Here is a 10541-nt window from a genome sequence, read left to right as displayed (position 1 = left end):
GGACCTTGTATTCTACAGATGTAGCACAAGAGTCTGCTCCAAAAAGTTACATTAAATACCACGTAGATGCCTTTCCATTTTTGCAATTTGTAGAATGGTTTGGGTTGGAAGGGACCTTCAAGATCATCCAGTTCCAACCCCCCCGCATGGGCAGGGACACCTCCCACCAGCCCAGGCTGCTCCAAGCCCCATCCAACCTGCCCTTCAACACTGCCAGGGATGGGGCAGCCACAGCTTCCCTGGGCAACCTGGGCCAGGCTCTCACCACCCTCACAGCAAAGAATTTCCTCCTCATGTCTCACCTCAATCTCCCTCTTCCAGTTTTCATCCATCACCCCTTGTCTTCCCACTATGATTGCTCCAGTGCACGTTGTCTGACAGGCTATGGTGGTCCCACTGGGAGTAATTCATGCTAATTTTATACCAAACTGTTGAGGTGAAGTAATTTATCCCTTGTATGCAGAGGTTTGTAAAAACACCAGAGAACTGACAAGGATTTGATCTTGTCATGTTTTTCGGGCTGGATCTCCAGGCTTTGAAGTACTTTGTTGGGCCTTTGCTTGCTGAACTCGTTAGCATAAATTTTAAATCAAGCTTCCCAAAAAATGCACGTTGTTCTCATGAATGTCACAGTGTGCATTAAACATACATCTCCCAAGCTTTATGTCATGCTATTGACTCAGTATAGTTAATTAATAATGTGATGTAAATCTCTTCTAGTGAGCACTGAAGCTTGTTGGCAGGATAAAAATGTTTGTTAATGCTCTTCCTAAAATATTATTCAAGTCTGGCATTTCTCTCCTTTTGGAGCAGGTTCTAATTATTCTTTTACAAGATTCATGGCATCCACAGAGTGAGAAATTGTAATTCCCACATGGAAAGATTAGTTCTTGCAGATGACTAACAGGCCGGGTCTACAGTTCTTAAGCAAAATTCACACAGTTTTCCCTTAACAGAAATTTTGGTTTAATAGAATTGGTATCTACAGGTAAAAATATTGTTTTTTCCCAGCTGAAAAGACGTTTCACGGCATTTACAAATATACAGATATTTCAGTGTTTTATTTGACCATTCTAAACTGTTTTTTCCCCCCACAGTATCTCCTTGGGTTCTGCCCTGTGGCCCATCAGTTCTTCAACTGATAATTTCTCACTATAAATTCCCTTTGAATAATTTTTGCCATTTAATTATCTATTCAGTGTCGAGATGAACACTTATGGCCACAAAGAATAAAAATATATAATCCAGGAGCAGAAGAGGTCAAGATTTACAGTCACTTGCCTTTCACTGATCCCATAAAACAATCCAAGCGTGCAGAAATGATGATCCCATAAGAGACACCAGGGCAGAAGAATGAGAATGCAGCACAAAATCCATCAGACTTATTGATATCTGGGAAGCCGAGGATCCCTGAAGTTGTGAATATAGAAGTGAGTTTTATATTATAGAATGAAATATTTATTAACTTTCTCCATCTGTTCTCTAAAAAATTTAGTTTCATGTCATCAAGGCATTTATGGAATACATTTAGCTTAATTTGTGCCTTAGGGAGTGAACCATCCCTGGAGACTTGCTCTTTCTGGATCAGCTCTAGAGCAAGCAATAGTTTAAAAGTCCCTCATTCCTTGGAAAAACACTTGGCTTTGAATCATTCTTGAACAGAGGTGTGGGGTTTTTTTTAAACCCTCTGGTACTGAGCCTACTCCAATAATCACAGCAATAAAGATACAGAGAAGAAAAGTACAGAGAAGAATCAAAGAATGTCCTGGGTTGGAAGAGCCCTCTAAAGGTCATCTAGTCCAACCCCCTGACAATAAGAAGGGACATCTCCAACTGGAACAGGTTGCTCAGAGCCCCATCAAGCCTGACCTTGAATGAGAATGAGGCTGAGATTAGAATGAGATGAGAGAGCAGAATAACGACACGACTGCACCATTTTTAGCCAGCACCATCATTTTGGGGGACTAAAGAGTCTGATTCCTCATCTCTCAGGTTTCCTGCGGCAGGTGCAACTCCAGCGGATGAAATGTTGGGTGAGAATCCTGGTTTCTGGAGGAGAGATTTCAAAAAACCAGCTGATGGGCTGAGCGGTCGGGTTTGAAACGGCAGAACCCGCCGTCGCTTTCATCTGTTGAACGTGCAGAACTTTGATGAAAGGACATTATAGAGAAGTGACAAGGACCTAATTCTGATCCAAGTTCTGTCATTATAAATCATGAGTAATTCCAAAGACTGCAGCAGACCCTTATCACTGTTAAACATCTGTAAGGCAGATCAGAACCGGGACTAATAAATACATTCAAAAATGCATAATTAAACCAGCGATTTCACATCACTCTGATGAGTTTTAGTCAAGGATTTCTTCAAGGATGCTTTTCTCACATTAGCATTTGACGTTAGTAAGCGATGAATAATTCCATTTTTTCTTCCCAACATCTGGGACACTTCCTGCTTTATTTGCTACTTACTGAACACTTGGCAGGAAATATTAATGAAGCTTGGGTGTTCAATGCAGGCTCTGCGGATCAGGCTCAGGAGACACAGCAGAGGCTGCATGTCTTGAGATGAAGAGGCTTGAGTTTGGTAAAGATACTGGAAGATTTGCCCAACTTGTGGGAAATACAGGGATTGGGGGAGGTCACCCAAAATGCAAGGCCCTGCAGCTCCTTTGTTCAACTGTTCCCTCATACAGAAGGAAAAAAAAAAACAACCCCAACAAATTGATGGTCAAAGTTTTTCTTCCTGGTCAGAGCAACTTTTTAAGTGGTGATTCTGAGAACTTGGACAGCCAGAGGGTGGGAAGGTGCTGGGTGATGAACAGCAGCCCCAAGGAGAGATGAACCAGGAGACCAGCAGGCTGTGAGGGCACCAGTGCCATGCCCAGCTGCTTTCTCACACCTCTAGAGACCTGAAGGGCTTTTACTTTCTTAGTAAAGTTGATGGTAAAAGTCCGTGTTCAGGGAGGTCTGCTGGCTCTTCAGAGCAACCTGCTGAGGAGAGCTGAGCTGAGCCGCAGAGAACTTCCAAGGGGGAAAGAAATGTCCTTCTGAACCACTGTGAAGTGACCTTGGCAGTTCAGCACCTGACCAGGAGGGTGGAAGCACCCTCTGCTATGGAAATCAGGTTAATTGGAAATGAACCAAAATTTGACCAAGCAGATGTAGAAAAACCTCCACGGGATTTACAAAACTTTCTACTTTTCCTTTTTGTCCAGAAAAAACCCATCTTCTCTGGACAGGTAGTGTGCTCTCCTGGGTGTGACACACTTCTCCTGCCTTGGTGGACTCCCATAACAAAACCTGGAGGTCAGCAGAACAAGCATCTCCACCTGAGCTGCTCTTCAAGGCTCCCTACAACAACTGGGCAACTCATCCTTTTAGCCAGTCTGAGCAACACAAAGGAAAAGTGCTCAGGCTTTCCAGCCCTATGGAAGATAACCAAGGAAGATCCCCATGGCTTGTGTCCTGCAGGCTTCCACTGGGCAGCCCAGCTGACTCAACACCTTCTGAAATGCTCTGGTCACCCATCCTGAGCAACAAGTACTAGTGGGAGAGGGCACAGATGCTGTGTGGCAAATTAAGACACAAGCAAAATTAAAATAGGTAAGAAAACAGAAGGTATCTCCATGCTTTGGGCACCAGGCTGTACATTACTGTGGGATTAAGCCAGATCACCCAGAGTACATTTTACAAGAGTGCCCAGCACCTCAATCCTATAATCAATAAGCTGTACATGCTGCAGCACAAAGGCCTCTTATCAGAAATACCACTTTGAATTTAGTGACTTTATTTAATCCCTGATGCCTGCAGAGCATCAGTCCTGTCTTCTGGGTTAATTTATTTATTCCAGTTCTCTATTTTTAGTCTTTCAAGTACTTGACATTTGAGAAGCAGAATTTCCCCACACACACACTTCCTAAAGAAATGTCTGAATGTCTGAAAATCTCTTTAAAGAAATGTGTTGGTTTCCTAATTCATTGACCTCCCTTCCTCTTGGGAGCCAGAGGTCTGTTATCAATACTGATAACCATACACTGAGCAGATCAAGGAAGGCTCCTTTTCACCCTGCTTGGAGTTCCTAAATCAATGCTGGAAGTCCTCAAGGCCAGGTTGGATGGAGTACTGAGCAACTTGATCCAGTGGGAGGTGTCCCTGCCCATGCAGGGGGGTTGGATCTAGATGATCTTTAAGGTCCCTTCCAACCCAAACCAGTCTGGGATTCTGTGATTTTATGATTCTCTCTTTCTTCTCATCTCTATTTTTTCCTATCTCTCCTTCTCTTAGAAAAAAAAAAGAAGAAAACAAAAAGCTCCTGTATTTTCTAGATTTCCAAGATGCTGTCCTGAATTTAGTTTGGGGGTTGATGTGATGTTTTGTAGTGACACTTATCTTCTGGAATTTGATGTTTCCTGGTTTGATCACATGAACCCTTGGGTGACTCCAAGAGAACCAGGGGTTTAAGTGGTGTGACCACATCAAAGCTTATTGGTAAATGAAACAGCAAATGAAAAAAAATAGTCTATAGACACTGCTATGATGGTGGAGTAATGACTATCATAAGAGCACTCTAATTAACCCAACTGGTAGGTACTAAACATTTAGTTACTGAAGAGTAGATTGAAGCTTTATAAGCTTCTGTGTCTGCAAAGGAAAAAGTCTTGCCTGACCTTGGCTAATTAGGTTAATGTTGGCTTCATAAAAACCAGATAAAAATTAAAATAAAGTAGCACTAAGGGCAATGGTGTGAAAAGCACAGGGTTAATTATATTTCCCCAATCCACTTCCATTCTTTCCCTTTGTGGCTTACAAGAAAAAAAAGCAAAAACCTGCTGAGGAGAAAGAACTATGCCTCAAATGGGAACATTACCTTGACAAAATCTGTCACCAGGCCTGGGAAACACGTTTGTGGAGTCACAGGATGCAGTAGTTTCTCCTTTTCAGATGCTGTTAGAAATCCTTTGAATGTTCTTCTCTTTCAAAACCAGCCCATGAGAGGAGTCGTTCACCAAAGTGTTCAGTTCATTCTGAAATATAGAGACATTGGTTTTGAATCCCCATAAAAAAAGCAGGGAAATGTAACAGTTTAGACCAACCAGCCACCCAAGTGGTCCTAGGTCCTTGCTGAGGTGGATTCTGAGCCTCAGACCATTGGCAGCAGAGATCCTGCCTCTCAAACCTCACATGGCAGCTCCAGAATCAAAGTTGTTACCTCCTGAGTCGAAGAATTAGCTCCCAAACCCAACCATTCTCCTGCAATTTTGTTCCACAAGTCAAGAACTCTTCATCTTTCCATGCCTGAAGTGAAACCCCATGTTATACTCACACAAACACACACACATGCAGCCACTTTACACGTTAAACATCTATAAAATAAGAGGCTTTTGCTGCCACAAACACTTGAAAAGCTTCACAGCAGAGGTGATTTCAGCAAGGGCTGGAGCCCAGAGCAGAAGTGCCACTTCAGCTGACACCCAGAGGTTTCAGGATCTTAGGGAATGAAACATTTTTAACTCCTTTTAAATTAATATAATTGGAATAAAATAAAATAAACTACAGAAAAATACCTTGGGACGTTTTTGCAGGTGGTGTTGTGTTGTGTTTTTTTTTTTAAACTGGAAAATGCCATTTTGAGCTCAAACCTGCCCTGAAGTAGATTTTGACACAAAAATATCTTCAGTGTTTAGGGAGGGACTGCACAGACCTGCTGTTTGAAGCCATTTTTCTCTCTTTCCCAGCAATCCCAGCACAGTTATTCCAGCAAGGTTTCAGCTCCAGGGCAGGCAGCAGCTGCTCCAGGCTTTCATTCTGGTGTCACTTCTCTGGGTCAGCTCATGGGTTCTGCAGACAAAAAATGGACACTTTCAGTATTCCACAAGCCCAAAATGCTGCCTGCTGGGTGGAGGGATTTGTTATCCATCAGGGAACAGAGCTGAAGACTGATGCAAATGGAGTTTCATACCAGGGTGCAGCACCCTGCACCCAGCACCCAGTGCTGCCCACGCAAGGGTGATACACAGGGAGGAAACTCTGCATTTCCTACACTTTAAAATAAATTATTATCATTATTATTTTAATAACACAACTTCTGAAAGGGTAGCAATACCTTGTTTTGGAAAATCACAGCTGGGGAATCTGCTCAGATATCTGCCCAATGAATTTCTGACTTAGAGGTAACCCTACTTCATAAATATTTCAGCAAAGAATACACAAGGTTTGGTTCTCTTTATTGTTTTTTCAGGTTGCTGCACACCCAGGGGAAGGAGGTGGGTGACCTCAATTTTTTGGGATGTTTTGTAGCAGGACAAGGAAAGATCTGCCCAGGACATGTGGCTGCTTGGGAAGCTCAGCCCAGGCAGTGCTTGTGGAGGAGGAACCACAGCAGTGTGTCCCTGGACTACCCCAAAGCAGCCCTTCAAAGAAGAGAAACTATGCAAGCTTAAAGCCATCATTTAAATCAAAATATAACCATTAATATAAGAAGAAGAATTAAAAGAGAATGAATGTGTGAGCATCCCAGGGTGCAGTGTCTCCCTGAGCCAGTCCAGGGCTGCATCCTGCTGTTCCCATTGCAGGGAAAGGAGGACCTGGAGCACAGTTTTCCTGATTTTTCTCAGCCTGACCAGCAGCCACGTTATCTGTGATTCCATGTGTCCTCCCTGACACTGGGTACTCTGCCTTTTAGGCCAAACCTTTGCTTAGGGAAAGCCACTGGAGCATCACAACTGCATTGATTTAATTCATCGTGAGCATCAGGCTCTGCCCAACATCTCATCTCCACTCCCTGGCAATACTAATCCATTCAAAAGATAGCAGAAGGAATAAGAAGATTTCTTCCACAGAACTCCAAAGTCTTCCCTTGGAAAACAAACAAAACAAAATAAGAATAAATGAGAGTGGGTTTGCTTTTTCTAGGCCTTTGCCAGTGGGCACTGAGCACAGGCTGTGAAGGTCCCTCCGGAGCAGCTCATCTGTGAGGAGGCTGCAGGTACCACCAGGGTGCCCTGGGTTTGGGATTTTACCTGCTGAGTTACAGTAGTTTTTATCCAGGAATACCGTGGAAAATCACAGTTGGGTCTCCAGCCAAGGCAGTAACTGAAAAACAGCAGCAAAGACATAAAATCTTATGGTTAGTGGATTTTGGGTTTGACTTGAACGACACTCGAGCGCTTCTGGCGTGCAATACCAATATTAGACATTAAAAAAGGGTATCCATGGTAAAGGGAACCATAAAGTTGGGGCAAGGCACTGTTGGGGGAGGCAGGGCTGCTGGACCAAGCCTTCCTGAACCCCCTGAAGAACTTGCCCTCCTGCAGCAGCTCAATTTCTGCAGTCAAATCAGACTAAAGAGTCTTCTCTCGCTGCCTCCTTCCTAAGTTATCCATGTACTCCTAGTTTATACCATCAATAAACCATTATCTTGGTGCTGCCTTATCTGCCTGGGCTTGAGACCAGCCAGGAGGGCACACACAGCCTCAGCTCTACCTTTTGCATTTGTCCTTCTGAGGGTGAGCAAATAAACAAGGAGCTTGTTTTCACCCTCCTGTATTTTGTCTTCCATAATTGAAGCAGTTCTGGGGCTGCTCTGGGGGAACGTGGCCATGGCCTTCCTGAGGGTCTCGTGGGGAATGCCTGTGGGGACCTTTGGGATGAGGAATTGGGGAATGGGAAGATCTTGTGCCTTTCTTCACATGACCTAAACTAAATGCAAAAGTCAAACTCAAGGCAAAAGCTGACTCACCGGCTTAATTTAGCAGCAAAATCATACGTGGAGCACCACAGTACCTGGTGAAGGGTGCCTTGATTTCTAATTATGGATGATACAGCTAATCAGCACCAATCAACATTTTATGATCTTGACTTAATATTTAATATAATGTTAATTATAATTGCTTTTGCCACAAACTGTGGCACACGCAAGGTGCCGTTTGACTCCTGGAGTGCCTGGTGGTGCTGGGTGGGCTCTGGGAGGGGGTTGCTGGAGGAAGGAGCATCTCTCCCCAAAATCCCACCCTGGCAGCACAAACCCACCTCCCTGCTCACCTCCCCGCTCCAGCTGCCTGGAGTTGTGATGCTAATTAAGTGGTGGTGAGTCCCAGTGTTATTAGAATGGAGTTTTTATCTCACATAAGTACCTTCCAGCTACAAACAGGGGAAGTTCATTTAATTAGAAATTATTTTAGTGGCAGTTAATGTGAACACAGTTCAATGAGTCTGAAATATGTTTAATTTTTTTTTACTTTTTATTTTTTTTCAGAGCCAGGAGGCTGGAAAAAAAAATAATCCCAGATAATCTGGATGATAAATTCAGGCCATTTTTGTGCATTTCAGCCTGCTCTAATTCCCTTTCCCTTACCCCCATGATGTTTGGGAGCTCTGTCATCACAGGAGCTGGAAGGTTTGTGGTCCATGAAAACATGATATTTCAAAGCAGTTTTTTTCCCCCTGCACTGCCCTTTTTTTCATCCTTTTATGACCCAGAAAGCTGCAGAGCTCCTGCCACCCCAATGCCCATTTACTTTCAGATTTTCAGCATCCCTGGGAGAGGTGTCTCAGGAAGGGCACTGCTTGCTCAAAGCATCTCCAAAAGTTTGCAGTGAGGGATTTAGGAAAAATCCCTGCCCCCTCAGAAGCCCCTTTCTGACTCCCAACCTCCCAGTGCCCCACTGGGTAAATCAGAAGCACTTCTGGGATTCAGAGTCCCTGCATAAGACAGAAGAAGGAAACCTGAGCAGGGTATTTTCTAGGACTGCTTGGGCACAGGGACATTTTTTTTTTAAAAAAGAGGATTTTTTTCTTGCATATATCTTAGGTTTTTGTACTTTAGACTCACAGTATCACAGTATCTGATTGGAAAAGACCTTCGAAAGATCAGTGAGTCCAACCACTACCCTAACTAACAACAATCCTGACCCCTGGCAACACAGCTGTCTTCTTAGATGTCTCCAGGGATGGTGGCTCAACCACCTCCTCAGCCTGCCTGGATCACCAAGTCATGCTCTTTTGGCATGAAGCTCATCAGATATATAAACCAGATATATAAAAACAGATATAAAAAACCCCAGATATAAGACTGCAAGAGCAAAATACAGTAACAGCCAAAGTTACCCCCATTTGCATCTGATGACAGAGCAAGTTGATGCAGGGGAGTGAAACTCTCCTGGTCCATCACAGATCCCAGCCAGGGGTACCTGAAATGGCTGTGGAGATCTGCTCTGGCATAATCTCCTCTCTCTTCTCATGGTCAGCCTCAAAGTCAAGCACCAGAAGATGCTCATAGCAGAAGACCTGGCACTGCCTGAGAAACTGCTGAGCATCATGAGGGTCATCAGGGGACAGCAAGAGCCTGGCAATGGGCATGTTTTGGTGCAGTGCTTTTTTCAGGCTTGGTGGGTTTTCTCACTCTCCTTCTCCTGCACATGGTCTCCAGGCCAGTAGAGGCTCCTTGAAGACCATATCTCAACTCTTTACTAGCAAGGTTGAGTTCCTTCTGTATCACAGGCTAGAGAAGAGAAGGCTTCAGTGAGATCTTAAAGCACCTTCCAGTGCCTGAAGGGGCTCCAGGAAAGCTGGGGAGGGGCTTGGGACAAGGGCAGGGAGGGGGAGGACAAGGGGGGATGGATGAAAACTGGAAGAGGGGAGACTGAGGTTGGACATGAGGAGGAAATTCTTTGCTGTGAGGGTGGTGAGAGCCTGGCCCAGGTTGCCCAGGGAAGCTGTGGCTGCCCCATCCCTGGCAGTGTTGGAGGGCAGGTTGGATGGGGCTTGGAGCAGCCTGGGCTGGTGGGAGGTGTCCCTGCCCATGCAGGGGGGTTGGAACTACATGATCTTTGAGGTGCCTTCCAACCCAAACCATTCCATGATTCTGTGAGTCTATGAATAAGCTGAAGTGAATAATTCCTCCAGTGAATTTCACCTCTTTTTCAGTATACAGTTTCCTTTGATGGATTCATTATTCCCAAATATTTGCTGAATAGCTTCAGTAAATAATTCTCAGGCTGTAGCTGGCTGGTAGCTTCTCATAATTATTTCATGGTCAAAATTTAAGCTCTGGTGGGTAAGTACAACTGCTAAAAGATCTAAAAAGTAAAACCAAAGCAATCCCAGTATGTTCAATGAAATAAATAAAACTGAGGCAATTTTTAAGTATTATAAACACTCTGTAAAAATATCAGAATCAGGCTGCTGCTCAAGACACCTAATTTAACTAACCTGCATCTTCCCCAGATCCATTTCCAGCTGGGATTTGACTCTGCTCCTCCACGTCATCTTGTCCCAGGATCTCCTCTGGGGCTGAGCTGGGGTCTCTTCTGTGGATTCCTTCCCTTAGCAATTAATAGTATATCAGGCCCTACTTAAAAACAAAAATAAGAAAAAAGAAGGCATGTTTGATTCATGTTGGTGTGATGGTTTTGCCTGAAGTTGCAATGAAGAGGAGAGGCCCAGAGGCCAAGGTGAGGGTCAGGGGCTTCACTAACCTGTGAAGCTCCAGCCAAGGTCAGCAGCTGGAGCTGATGCTTTGTTCCTCCAGCAGTGCCAGGGGCT

General features: G+C 44.3%; 1 long non-coding RNA gene across 1 annotated transcript; it reads right to left on the bottom strand.

Moving 5' to 3' along the window:
- Positions 1–1300: 1300 nt before the first annotated feature.
- On the bottom strand, positions 1301–10328 carry LOC127389829 (uncharacterized). The gene is made up of 5 exons (XR_007890711.1): positions 10209–10328; positions 7019–7091; positions 5701–5837; positions 4867–5023; positions 1301–1410 (listed from the first exon to the last, which is right to left on the bottom strand). It is a non-coding gene; the product is annotated as an uncharacterized LOC127389829 (long non-coding RNA).
- Positions 10329–10541: the final 213 nt, after the last annotated feature.

Source organism: Apus apus, chromosome 12 (assembly GCF_020740795.1).
Source record: "Apus apus isolate bApuApu2 chromosome 12, bApuApu2.pri.cur, whole genome shotgun sequence".
In the NCBI taxonomy this organism is placed as follows: Eukaryota; Metazoa; Chordata; class Aves; order Apodiformes; family Apodidae; genus Apus; species Apus apus.
The sequence above is the reverse complement of the archived record's forward strand: the minus strand, read 5'-3'. Positions and strand labels throughout refer to the sequence as shown.